The sequence below is a fragment of the Dendrobates tinctorius genome, unplaced genomic scaffold (assembly GCF_039654945.1).
Source record: "Dendrobates tinctorius isolate UK_male_01 unplaced genomic scaffold, ASM3965494v1 ptg000188l, whole genome shotgun sequence".
Lineage (NCBI taxonomy): Eukaryota > Metazoa > Chordata > Amphibia > Anura > Dendrobatidae > Dendrobates > Dendrobates tinctorius.
In genome coordinates this window covers 5,325,812-5,336,684 of record NW_027361855.1, presented here as the reverse complement: position 1 = coordinate 5,336,684, position 10,873 = coordinate 5,325,812, and the positions used below count along the sequence as shown (strand labels likewise).

The 10,873-nt window shown below is 48.5% G+C and overlaps 1 protein-coding gene across 3 annotated transcripts in view; it reads left to right on the top strand.

The window, feature by feature from the left end:
* Nucleotides 1-1,597: 1,597 nt before the first annotated feature.
* The window catches only part of PLEKHM3 (pleckstrin homology domain containing M3), a 1,535,517-nt gene continuing 1,526,241 nt past the window's right edge, over nt 1,598-10,873 (top strand). Inside the window, exon 1 of one of the 3 annotated variants that reach the window (XM_073552251.1) lies at nt 1,598-1,914. The gene's annotated coding sequence lies outside the window, so the exon portion shown is untranslated. The remainder of the gene's footprint in view (nt 1,915-10,873) is intronic. The other 2 variants (XM_073552252.1, XM_073552250.1) reach the window with 2 other exon arrangements.

Genomic DNA, 10,873 nt, shown 5'->3' with positions numbered 1-10,873 from the left:
AGCGGCCAAAACCCAGTGATCGTTGAGCTCGTGGAGACTCTTCACTTATCCCAGAAGTCGTGAGTCTTGGTCTGTTTCTGAAGCTGGCTCTGTTTCCCCCTCTTCATAATGGACAGTATTGGGTAGTATTTGCTCTGTTTCAGCAGTGGGAGACTGTGCAGGGTCTTTTTCGGCCATTTTGATTTAAGGTGCACTGTCTCTTTAAGAAACTGAACTTTTGAATTGGGGGCTGGAAATCGCAGTGCAGCTCGGTTAAGACGCCCTGACGAGATCCCCAATGTGTTTTTAGAGAATTGTGGGGTTTTGTAGTCCGACAATCTGCAGCAATGTTGTAATATGCAGACAGTCTCTATGCACAATGTGGTCTGGGGTGACGCTGCAGAGTTTCTTAGCAGAGCAGGGCTGCATTATATGAGCGGGCAGACGGGTTAGGATATTAGGATATAAGGGTGATTTTTTGCCGGGCTTCAAGGCAGTTTTTTGACTGTTCTGTTCCCACATGAGGCGAATGGAGGTGTAGTTGATTGGGGTTGGGAGAGATTCCTACCTTCCGTTTCCTCAGTGCAGAGCAGACAGGACCATTGTTGCTGTTTTGCTGTTCATGCGTCCGGAAAGATGATACACACCAGATATTGTGAAGTCCAGACTTGTTTATTGGAAATCTGGACATACAGCGTATGATTAGTAATGCAGTACTTCTTCAGAAATACAGGTATAACGACCAAGGTGGTACAGCAAGATGCAGCAAGGTGAGCAACGGATTTGTATGTGAAGTTATGGTAAAAAAACTGATGCCTTTCACAGCCTGGTAAGTGTGTCTCTCCCAGGAGTAAAAGAAACTAATAATGGCCACCGGCAGGAAGAGAAGGACTGACCTGACATGGAAGTGGAAGGCATGTACTAAAATGAATTAGGTGCAGTCTGGTATACATAAAAAGGACAGCAGGTGGCAGCAGACCAAATGCAAAACTGAACACAAAGAACGGTAACATAACACAATCCATAAAGCACATAATCATAACTTTAGATGAAACAGCACAACCACAGTACAGAGATATACAGGAGGGCATACACCTGTACACAGTGACTACCAGCCCCTCAGTACAGAGGTATACAGGAGGGCATACATCTGTACATGGTACTACCAGCCCCTCAGTACAGAGGTATACTGGAGGGCACACACCTGTACACTGCGACTACCAGTCCCTCAGTACACAGGTATACAGGAGGGCATACTCCTGTACAAGGTACTACCAGCCCCTCAGTACAGAGACATACAGGAAGGCATATACTGTACCTGTACACTGTAACTACCAGTCCCTCAGTACTGAGATATACAGGAGGGCATACACCTGTACACAGTGATTACCAGCCCCTCAGTACAGTGGTATACAGGAGGGCATACATCTGTACACAGTGACTACCAGCCCCTCAGTACAGAGGTATACAGGAGGGCATACACCTGTACACAGTGATTACCAGCCCCTCAGTACAGAGGTATACAGGAGGGCATACACCTGTACACAGTGACTACCAGCCCCTCAGTACAGAGGTATACAGGAGGGCATACACCTGTACACAGTGACTACCAGCCCCTCAGTACAGAGGTATGCAGGAGGACATACACCTGTACACTGCGACTACCAGCCCCTCAGTACTGCAGCACAGGCCTGCCAGATGCCTCATATGACTAGACAGACAGAGAGACAACTTCAAGGCTGCCTGGAACTATTTTTAGCTTCCTTGTTGCACGGGGGACAGAGAAGAGCAGAGGACTGAGGCTGGAGACTGTAAACAGAGAAGCAATGCAGAATGAGCAATACACCCAGAGGAAAGACTACATGATGGTGGAGAGGACATAGTCCGCAGCCTCTCTGTGCTCCTCACAGATCAACATCCATGGCTGACAGGCAGGTAGGTGACCTTCATCCTAGGTGTCAGAACGCCTTTATACGTCCCTGAGTGACCATAGATCATCACAGTGTGGGAGCAGTGCAGTGTGGGGGTAATATCTATTTATCTATCTTTCTGATGAATTATTTCCTTTGTCTTGTTACATCCCATCTGCTCTGTGATGTCAAGGCCATGTAGGGGTTAATTCTCTGTGGATGATCTCATCTTTGGAAAAAACCTCTGAAAACTCCCCTTTGAACAGCTTTTCATCTGGAAGATTTTTAATTCCTTGTACATTGGATTGGGCCCCAGTGACAGACCCCATCCCTGGCTGCACTGCCTGCTGCACTCTTTCTTGTGGCATGATGGATTTTACTTGTTTATCTGGCAGATATTTTCTGATATGTGCAAAGGATGAGACATAACATAATATTCTGTAAGATTTTGTCATTCAATATCATATTTAAAATAGTTGTTCATGCTGCTGTTTTTATCCCAATGGGGGTTTCCAGCATTAGGGACTATTATTGTTTTTGCTATTATTATGCATGTGTATTTGCGTATAAAGAAGCCAATTTTGCATTTAGGTTTCATTAAAAATCTTGCACCGATTGGCTTTTACAGGCTTTGTTTAGCTGCCTCTTTGAATACTTTTGATGTGGTCTGTAATGATATTTTAGCTAAGGAGTTAAAAAAAAGACAGGTAAGGGTAGAACCTTCCAATCAAACTGTCAGAATTTGCTCACTGACAGTCTCAATTTACTCAGTTTGCAGCCAACAACAAATAGTGCAGGAGGCTACAGAAGGCAAATGGTTAAAAATTTTGTATGAAACCCAAGTGCAAAAAATGACCTGCAGAGGACCTTTCAGTTTGATCTGGCCACTTCATGTTGCATTTCGGCGTGCACGGCGCACCGTCAAAAGTGCGCAGCACGCTACTTTCACACTGGCAGCGCATGATCTACGCACCCTATGCTAAAGATAGGGTGCGCCCATCGCATGCGTGCAAATGCGATAGTAGGCGGTGATCCCGGATGGGGCGGGCAGGGAGCCGGATCGGGGCGGGGCTTACCGACGCAGTGCGCAGCGTTGTTTCAACGCTAATGTGAAACCAGCCTAACAGTGCAGTTTTCTCACTGCAGAGCTGTGTGTGATTACAAAGTTCCGGGAACAGAGCTGAGTGTCATTATTAGGGCTCATTCCCATATGTCAGAAAAAAAAGGTCCGGTTTCCGGACCGAAAAAAAACAGGGCTGTGGAGTTGGTAAGCCAACCCCGGCCCCAACTCCGACTCCTCAATTTCCATGACTCCGACTCTGACTCTCCGACTCCGACTCCCTCATTCCAGGGCTGTGGAGTCGGTAAGCCAAACCTCCGACTCCAACTCCTCAGTTTCCATGACTCCGACTCCAATTCTGACTCCACAAAAATGGGCTCCGGCTCCATGACTTCGACTCCACAGCCCTGTAAAAAACGGACGAGTGCTATGCAAGTGTAATGCTATTTTCGTGCAATTTTTCCACGGAACATCCGTATGACATGTGTATGCGCTCCGTATGCAATCCGATTTTAACATGAGGTTTTACATACAGCAGTTCTCGGTATGTAAAAGTTCATGTTAAAATCACATTGTAAAATACCACTGTACACATCGTTTTGAAACCAAATAATCTTCAAAACATATATAGATAGAAAAAAATCAGACAGCTCTCCAGTTCAAGGAAAAATTGTGGGCTTTAATCCAGCACCAAGTGGTGCAACTTTTCAACCTCACAGCATGATCTTTGTCATTAAAGCCCACAATTTTTCCTTGAACTGGAGTGCTGCCTGATTTTTTTCCATTTAGATTTTGTGTTGACTACCACATTACTCAGGAAGTATTGCACCCATATATCTATTATATAAAGCTCAAGTGTGTGTATGTATGTATGTCCGGGATTGGCATCCGCACCGTCGCAGCTACAGCCACAAAATTTGGCACAGTCACACGTCTGGACCCCGAGAGCGTCCTAGGCTATGTTGTGAGGCGAAATTTTAACGCCGCGCGTTCCAATTCTCCAAACAATTTTGCCCCTATCTACATATTGGGGAAAAAGTGTGTGTATCAAGCCCCGCCCCTCATTATGATGTCATAATGGTTGCCATGGCGATGCTGATGTCATCATAGGTTGCAAGCCCAGCCGCTCATTATGATGTCATAATGGTTGACTATGGGATGGAGGATGTGTGATGGGTATATGGGAACTGGACTATGGGATGGAGGATATGTATGACGGGTATATGGGCACGGGACTATGGGATGGCAGATATGTATGATGGGTATATGGGCACGGGACTATGGGATGAATGATATGTATGATGGGTATATGGGCATGGGACTATGAGATGAATAATGTGTGATGGGTATATGGACACTCAACTGTGGGATGGCGAATATGTATGATGGGTATATGGGCATGGGACTATGGGATGGAGGATGTGTGATGGGTATATGGGCATGGGACTATGGGATGGAGGATGTGTGATGGGTATATGGGTACTCGACTATGGGATGGAGGATATCTATGATGGGTATATGGGCACGGGCCTATGGGATGGTGGATATGTATTATGGGAATATGGGCACGGGACTATGGGATAGAGGATATGTATGATGGGTATATGGGCATGGGACTATGAGATGAAGGATGTGTGATGGGTATATGGGCATGGGACTATGGGATGGAGGATAATTATAATTTGTTATAACTATCCATAGTTAGTTACCATGCCCGGGCAGCGCAGGGCTCTTCAGCTAGTATATATATATATATATATATATATATATTGTGGGGATGTGACTCGCTCAGGTGCAGCGGGAGACAATCAGGAGACCGGTTCTTCCAAAGTTCATGAGGTTTATTTCTGTCATAAACCATAAAACAGCGTATCACCAAAAATAGCCTATAGCTTAGGCAAACAAAACATAAACCTTCGTGGTTGCAGACTCAGACCGCGAGTCTCAGCACATGCTGGGAGGTGTAGTCCTCCCCACATACAGCTCCCTGGTTCAGGAGCAGGTCACATTATAAGGCTGTAGCCACACCCACGTTCCCAGCAGCTGACTGGTCACATGACTGTGACCTCACCACAGGTCCTTCAAACAAAAACAATAACAATATCTGGTACGCTTTACTTCTGCCTTACATTATGGAGATAAGCCATTTATGAGACACATATCTCCCATCAATTACACGACCCTTAGCCCTGCCACATACCTCCCCCCTCTGCCTAAAGCCATGGGGCTTGGCACTTTCACCTACCAGGCAAGGGATTCTGGAGAGGGCATCGGCATTCCCATGTAGCTTCCCGGCCCTATGCTCTACATGGAAACTGAAGTCTTGTAGGGCTAAGAACCAGCGGGTGACCCTAGCATTCTTGCCCTTGGTTTCCCTCATCCACCTGAGTGGGGCATGGTCGGATATTAACCTAAACTTCCGTCCCACCAGGTAGTACCGTAATGTGTCCACTGCCCATTTTATGGCCAAACACTCCTTCTCTACAACTGAGTAATTTCTCTCACAAGAAGTCAACTTCCTACTCAAGTAGAGAACAGGATGCTCCTCCCCACGTATCTCTTGGGAAAGGACAGCTCCTACCCCGACATCTGAGGCATCTGTCTGGAGGACAAATTCACGTTTAAAGTCTGGGGCCACCAAAACGGGCTGCTTACAAAGAGCTCCCTTCATTTCTTGGAAGGCTGACTCTGCTTCTTCGGACCAGCTGACCATCACTGACTTTGTCCCTTTAAGCAGATCAGTTAGAGGTGCAGCCATTGTGGCAAAGTTTGGGATAAACCTCCTGTAATATCCCACAATCCCCAGGAAGGCTTTAACTTGCTTCTTTGACAGAGGTCTCGGCCATGTTTGAATTGCCTCCACTTTATTGATTTGGGGTTTGATCTCGCCACGCCCCACTACATATCCGAGGTACTTGGCTTCTTCTCTCCCCAAGGCACACTTCTTCGGGTTTATTGTAAACCCCGCCTCTCTTAGAGCGTCAAACACTGCTTGGACCTTTTCCAGGTGAGTCTCCCAGTCCGGGGTAAAGATGACGATATCATCCAGGTATGCGGCAGCGTATAGCTTATGAGGTGCAAGGATTCTATCCATCGCCCTCTGGAAGGTTGCTGGAGCTCCCTGTAGGCCAAACGGCATCCGGACATACTGGAAGCACCCGTCTGGTGTGGAGAATGCCGTCTTCTCCTTGGCTTCCTGTGCCATGGGGATCTGCCAATATCCCTTGGTCAGATCCAAAGTGGTTATGTACCTGGCAGGTCCAAGTCTCTCGATGAGCTCATCAACGCGTGGCATGGGATAAGCGTCGAACTTGGAGACCTCATTCAGCTTCCGGTAATCGTTGCAGAACCTCCATTCACCATCAGGTTTTGGGACCAGGACAATCGGGCTCGACCAGACGCTCTTGGATTCCTCAATGACCCCGAGCTTCAACATACGCTGCACCTCCTTGGAGATTACCTCTCGCCGGGCCTCAGGAATACGATATGGTTTCACGTTCACCCGCACATGTGGCTCGGTCAGAATTTCGTGCTCCACCACCTTCGTGCACCCCGGCAACTCTGAGAACAGGTCGCGGTTTTTCTGGAGTAACTCCCGGCACTGCTGCTTCTGGGCCTTCGATAGAGTCTCCGCTATGGTAACGGCTCCAACCTCCCCTTCTAGGTTGCCCAGCAAGCACGGAGTTACCGCTGGCTCTCTATCTTGCCACGGCTTGATAAGGTTAACATGGTAAACCTGGTATGGCTTCCGTCTTCCGGGTTGGTGGATCTTGTAGTTTACGTCTCCCAGTTTCTCCACCACCTCATATGGCCCTTGCCACTTGGCCAAGAACTTACTTTCCACCGTCGGTATTAGCACGAGAACTCGGTCTCCCGGATTGAACTGCCTCACTCTGGCTGACCGGTTGTAGACCCTGGCCTGAGCCTCTTGTGCCTGGTGGAGATGTTCTTTAACAATGGGCATCACCTTCGCAACCCTCTGCTGCATCAGTGCCACATGCTCAATGACGCTTCTGTGGGGCGTGACTTCGGCTTCCCAGGTTTCCTTGGCTATATCTAGGAGACCTCGCGGATGCCGGCCGTACAGAAGCTCGAAGGGGGAGAACCCCGTGGAGGCCTGGGGAACTTCACGGATAGAAAACAGTAAATACGGTAAGAGACAATCCCAGTCTCTACCATCTTCCTCTATGACTTTTCTCAGCATGCTCTTCAGGGTCTTGTTAAACCTCTCAACAAGGCCATCTGACTGTGGATGGTACACTGAAGTCCTCAGCTGGGAAATTTGCAAGACTCTGCACAATTCTCTCATCACCTTGCTCATAAAAGGTGTCCCCTGGTCGGTCAGGATCTCCTTCGGCAAACCCGTCCGGGAAAACACATGGACCAGCTCACGGGCTATACTCTTCGCAGAGGAGTTTCTCAGGGGAATGGCCTCAGGATAGCGTGTGGCATAGTCCAGGATGACTAATATATACTGATGGCCCCGAGCTGATTTAACTAAGGGACCGACCAAGTCCATGGCAATTCTCTCAAATGGCACCTCAATAATGGGCAGTGGCACAAGAGGGTTCCGAAAATGAGATGTGGGGGCAGTTAACTGACATGTCGGGCAGGACCTGCAATAGTTTACTATTTCCCGGTGACACCCAGGCCAATAGAACCTCTGTACAATCCGTTCCTGGGTTTTTTCCACCCCCAGGTGTCCCCCCCAAGATGTGTGAATGGGCCATGTCCAACACTTTTCGTCTATAGGGGCCTGGTACTATTAACTGCTCTGCCACCTCCTCCCTTATTTTCATGACCCGGTACAACAATTCCCCACTCAACATAAAATGGGGAAACCTTGTGTCTGCTCCCGGCTCTTGTGCAACCCCATTAATGACGGTGACATTGTTAAAGGCTTCCCTTAGTGTGGGGTCCCTATGTTGGGCAGTCCCAAAATTCTCCACGGCCACCCCTAACTCCGGGATGTCAGGTACAGGGGACCCTTCCTCTTCATCCCCAACAAGGACACATAAAGGGAACTCGTCTGCCTCTGGTGGTGGCGATACCTCAGTGGGGTGGATTGGTTCCCTGCTCTTGCTAGCACACTCAGAACCCATCCCCCACAGATCCCAAAACAGACAGAAATCCCGGCCAATAATTATGGGATGCAACAAGTCTCGAACAACGCCAACTTCATGCGACTCGGTGCCATGCGCCGTTTCAATCTTCACCCTAGCCATAGGGTAGTCCTTTGCATCGCCATGTATGCACCGAACACCAATCTTTTTACCCGGGAGTATGTTTAGAGGAAAACTGGCCCTCACAAGCGTCACCAAGCTCCCGGAGTCCAGAAGCGCCATTACTGCTCGACCGTTCACCTTCACGGGACACGCTTGTGGCCCCTTGTTAGGTAGCGAGTTCACACTGCAAGCTGGATATGCGTAGTATGAACTACGGCGTCCCATGCTGCAGTCCATCTGCTCGGTGGTCTGGGGACAACGGGCCGCTATATGTCCTGGCCCATGACACTTCCAGCAAATAACACCCGAGGGGACCTTGGGCACCGCCTCCCCCGCCCCTTTTGACCTTGGACGCACCATCCCTTTTTGTGACTCCGCCCCCTGCTGGGACCCCCAATATGGAATGGGCTGCTTCCCCAAGGAACCTTCCATCCCCTGGTATCTCTCGACCAGCCCAACCAGTTCATCAGCATTTTGGGGATCACCCTGGGCAACCCAAGTCTGTAGAGGTCTCGGCAGAGAATGCACAAACCGATCCATCACAACTCGCTCTACCATCTGTGCAGGGGAAGCCGACTCTGGCTGCAGCCATTTCTGGACCAGGTGCAACAGGTCAAACATTTGGGAGCGCGGGGGTTTGTCCCGGTGATAGGCCCAGCGATGAACTCGCTGTGCCCTGGTAGTCATTGTTACCCCCAAGCGTGCGAGAATTTCCGCTTTTAATTTGGGATACTCTCTGGCATCTTGTACCGTCAGGTCAAAGTACGCCTTCTGGGGCTCCCCCTTTAGGTAAGGGGCCAGTACCTCCGCCCACCGCTCTGGCTGAAGTTTTTCCCTCTCAGCCACCCTCTCAAACACCGTCAGGAAGGCCTCCACATCATCCTCAGGGGTCATTTTTTGTAATGCGCGTCTTACCGCCTTCTCGACGTCGGTGGCATCAGCCCGACCTGGGGTTGGGGCGCTCGTCCTGCCCTCCTGGATGGCGGTTGCCAGAAGCTGCATCTGCTGCCGTTGTTCCTGCTGGCTCTGCTGGAACTGCTGCCGCTGCTCCTGCTGGCTTTGCTGGATCTGCTGTAACAACAGCTTGTTGGTTTCCTGCTGTAGTGCCTGGGACTGGACCAGGTGTTTCATGAGGTCCTCCATGAGTCCAGGCAATGCTTGTTGCCCCGCTGCAAACTTCACCCAGGACATGCAGCAACTGTCTCAAGTCTCTGCTGGGACCGCTGCCCGCACGTGTACCACCAATTGTGGGGATGTGACTCGCTCAGGTGCAGCGGGAGACAATCAGGAGACCGGTTCTTCCAAAGTTCATGAGGTTTATTTCTGTCATAAACCATAAAACAGCGTATCACCAAAAATAGCCTCTAGCTTAGGCAAACAAAACATAAATCTTCGTGGTTGCAGACTCAGACCGCGAGTCTCAGCACATGCTGGGAGGTGTAGTCCTCCCCACATACAGCTCCCTAGTTCAGGAGCAGGTCACATTATAAGGCTGTAGCCACACCCACGTTCCCAGCAGCTGACTGGTCACATGACTGTGACCTCACCACAGGTCCTTCAAACAAAAACAATAACAATATCTGGTACGCTTTACTTCTGCCTTACATTATGGAGATAAGCCATTTATGAGACACATATCTCCCATCAATTACACGACCCTTAGCCCTGCCACAATATATATATATATATATATATATATATATATATATATATATATATATATACAGTTGTGGCCAAAAGTATTGACACCCCTGCAATTTTGTCAGATAATACTCAGTTTCTTCCTGAAAATGATTGCAATCACAAATTCTTTGGTATTATTATCTTCATTTAATTTGTCTTAAATGAAAAACACAAAAGAGAATGAAGCAAAAAGCAAAACATTGATCATTTCGCACAAAACTCCAAAAAATGGGCCAGACAAAAGTATTGGTACCCTCAGCCTAATACTTGGTTGCACAACCTTTAGCCAAAATAACTGCGACCAACCGCTTCCGGTAACCATCAATGCGTTTCTTACAATGCTCTGCTGGAATTTTAGACCATTCTTCTTTGGCAAACTGCTCCAGATCCCTGATATTAGAAGGGTGCCTTCTCCAAACTGCTATTTTTAGATCTCTCCACAGGTGTTCTATGGGATTCAGGTCTGGACTCATTGCTGGCCACCTTAGAAGTCTCCAGTGCTTTCTCTCAAACCATTTTCTAGTGCTTTTTGAAGTGCGTTTTGGGTCATTGTCCTGCTGGAAGACCCATGACCTCTGAGGGAGACCCAGCTTTCTCACACTGGGCCCTACATTATGCTGCAAAATTTGTTGGTAGTCTTGAGACTTCATAATGGCATGCACAAGGTCAAGCAGTCCAGTGTCAGAGGCAGCAAAGCAACCCCAAAACATCAGAGAACCTCCGCCATGTTTGACTGTAGGGACCGTGTTTTTTTCTTTGAATGCCTCTTTTTTTCACCTGAAAACTCTGTGTTGATGCCTTTGCCCAAAAAGCTCTACTTTTGTCTCATCTGACCTGAGAACATTCTTCCAAAACGTTTTAGGCTTTTTCAGGTAAGTTTTGGCAAACTCCAGCCTGGCTTTTTTATGTCTCGGGGTAAGAAGTGGGGTCTTCTTGGGTCTCCTACCATACAGTCCCTTTTCATTCAGATGCCGACGGATAGTACGGGTTGACACTGTTGTACCCTCGGACTGCAG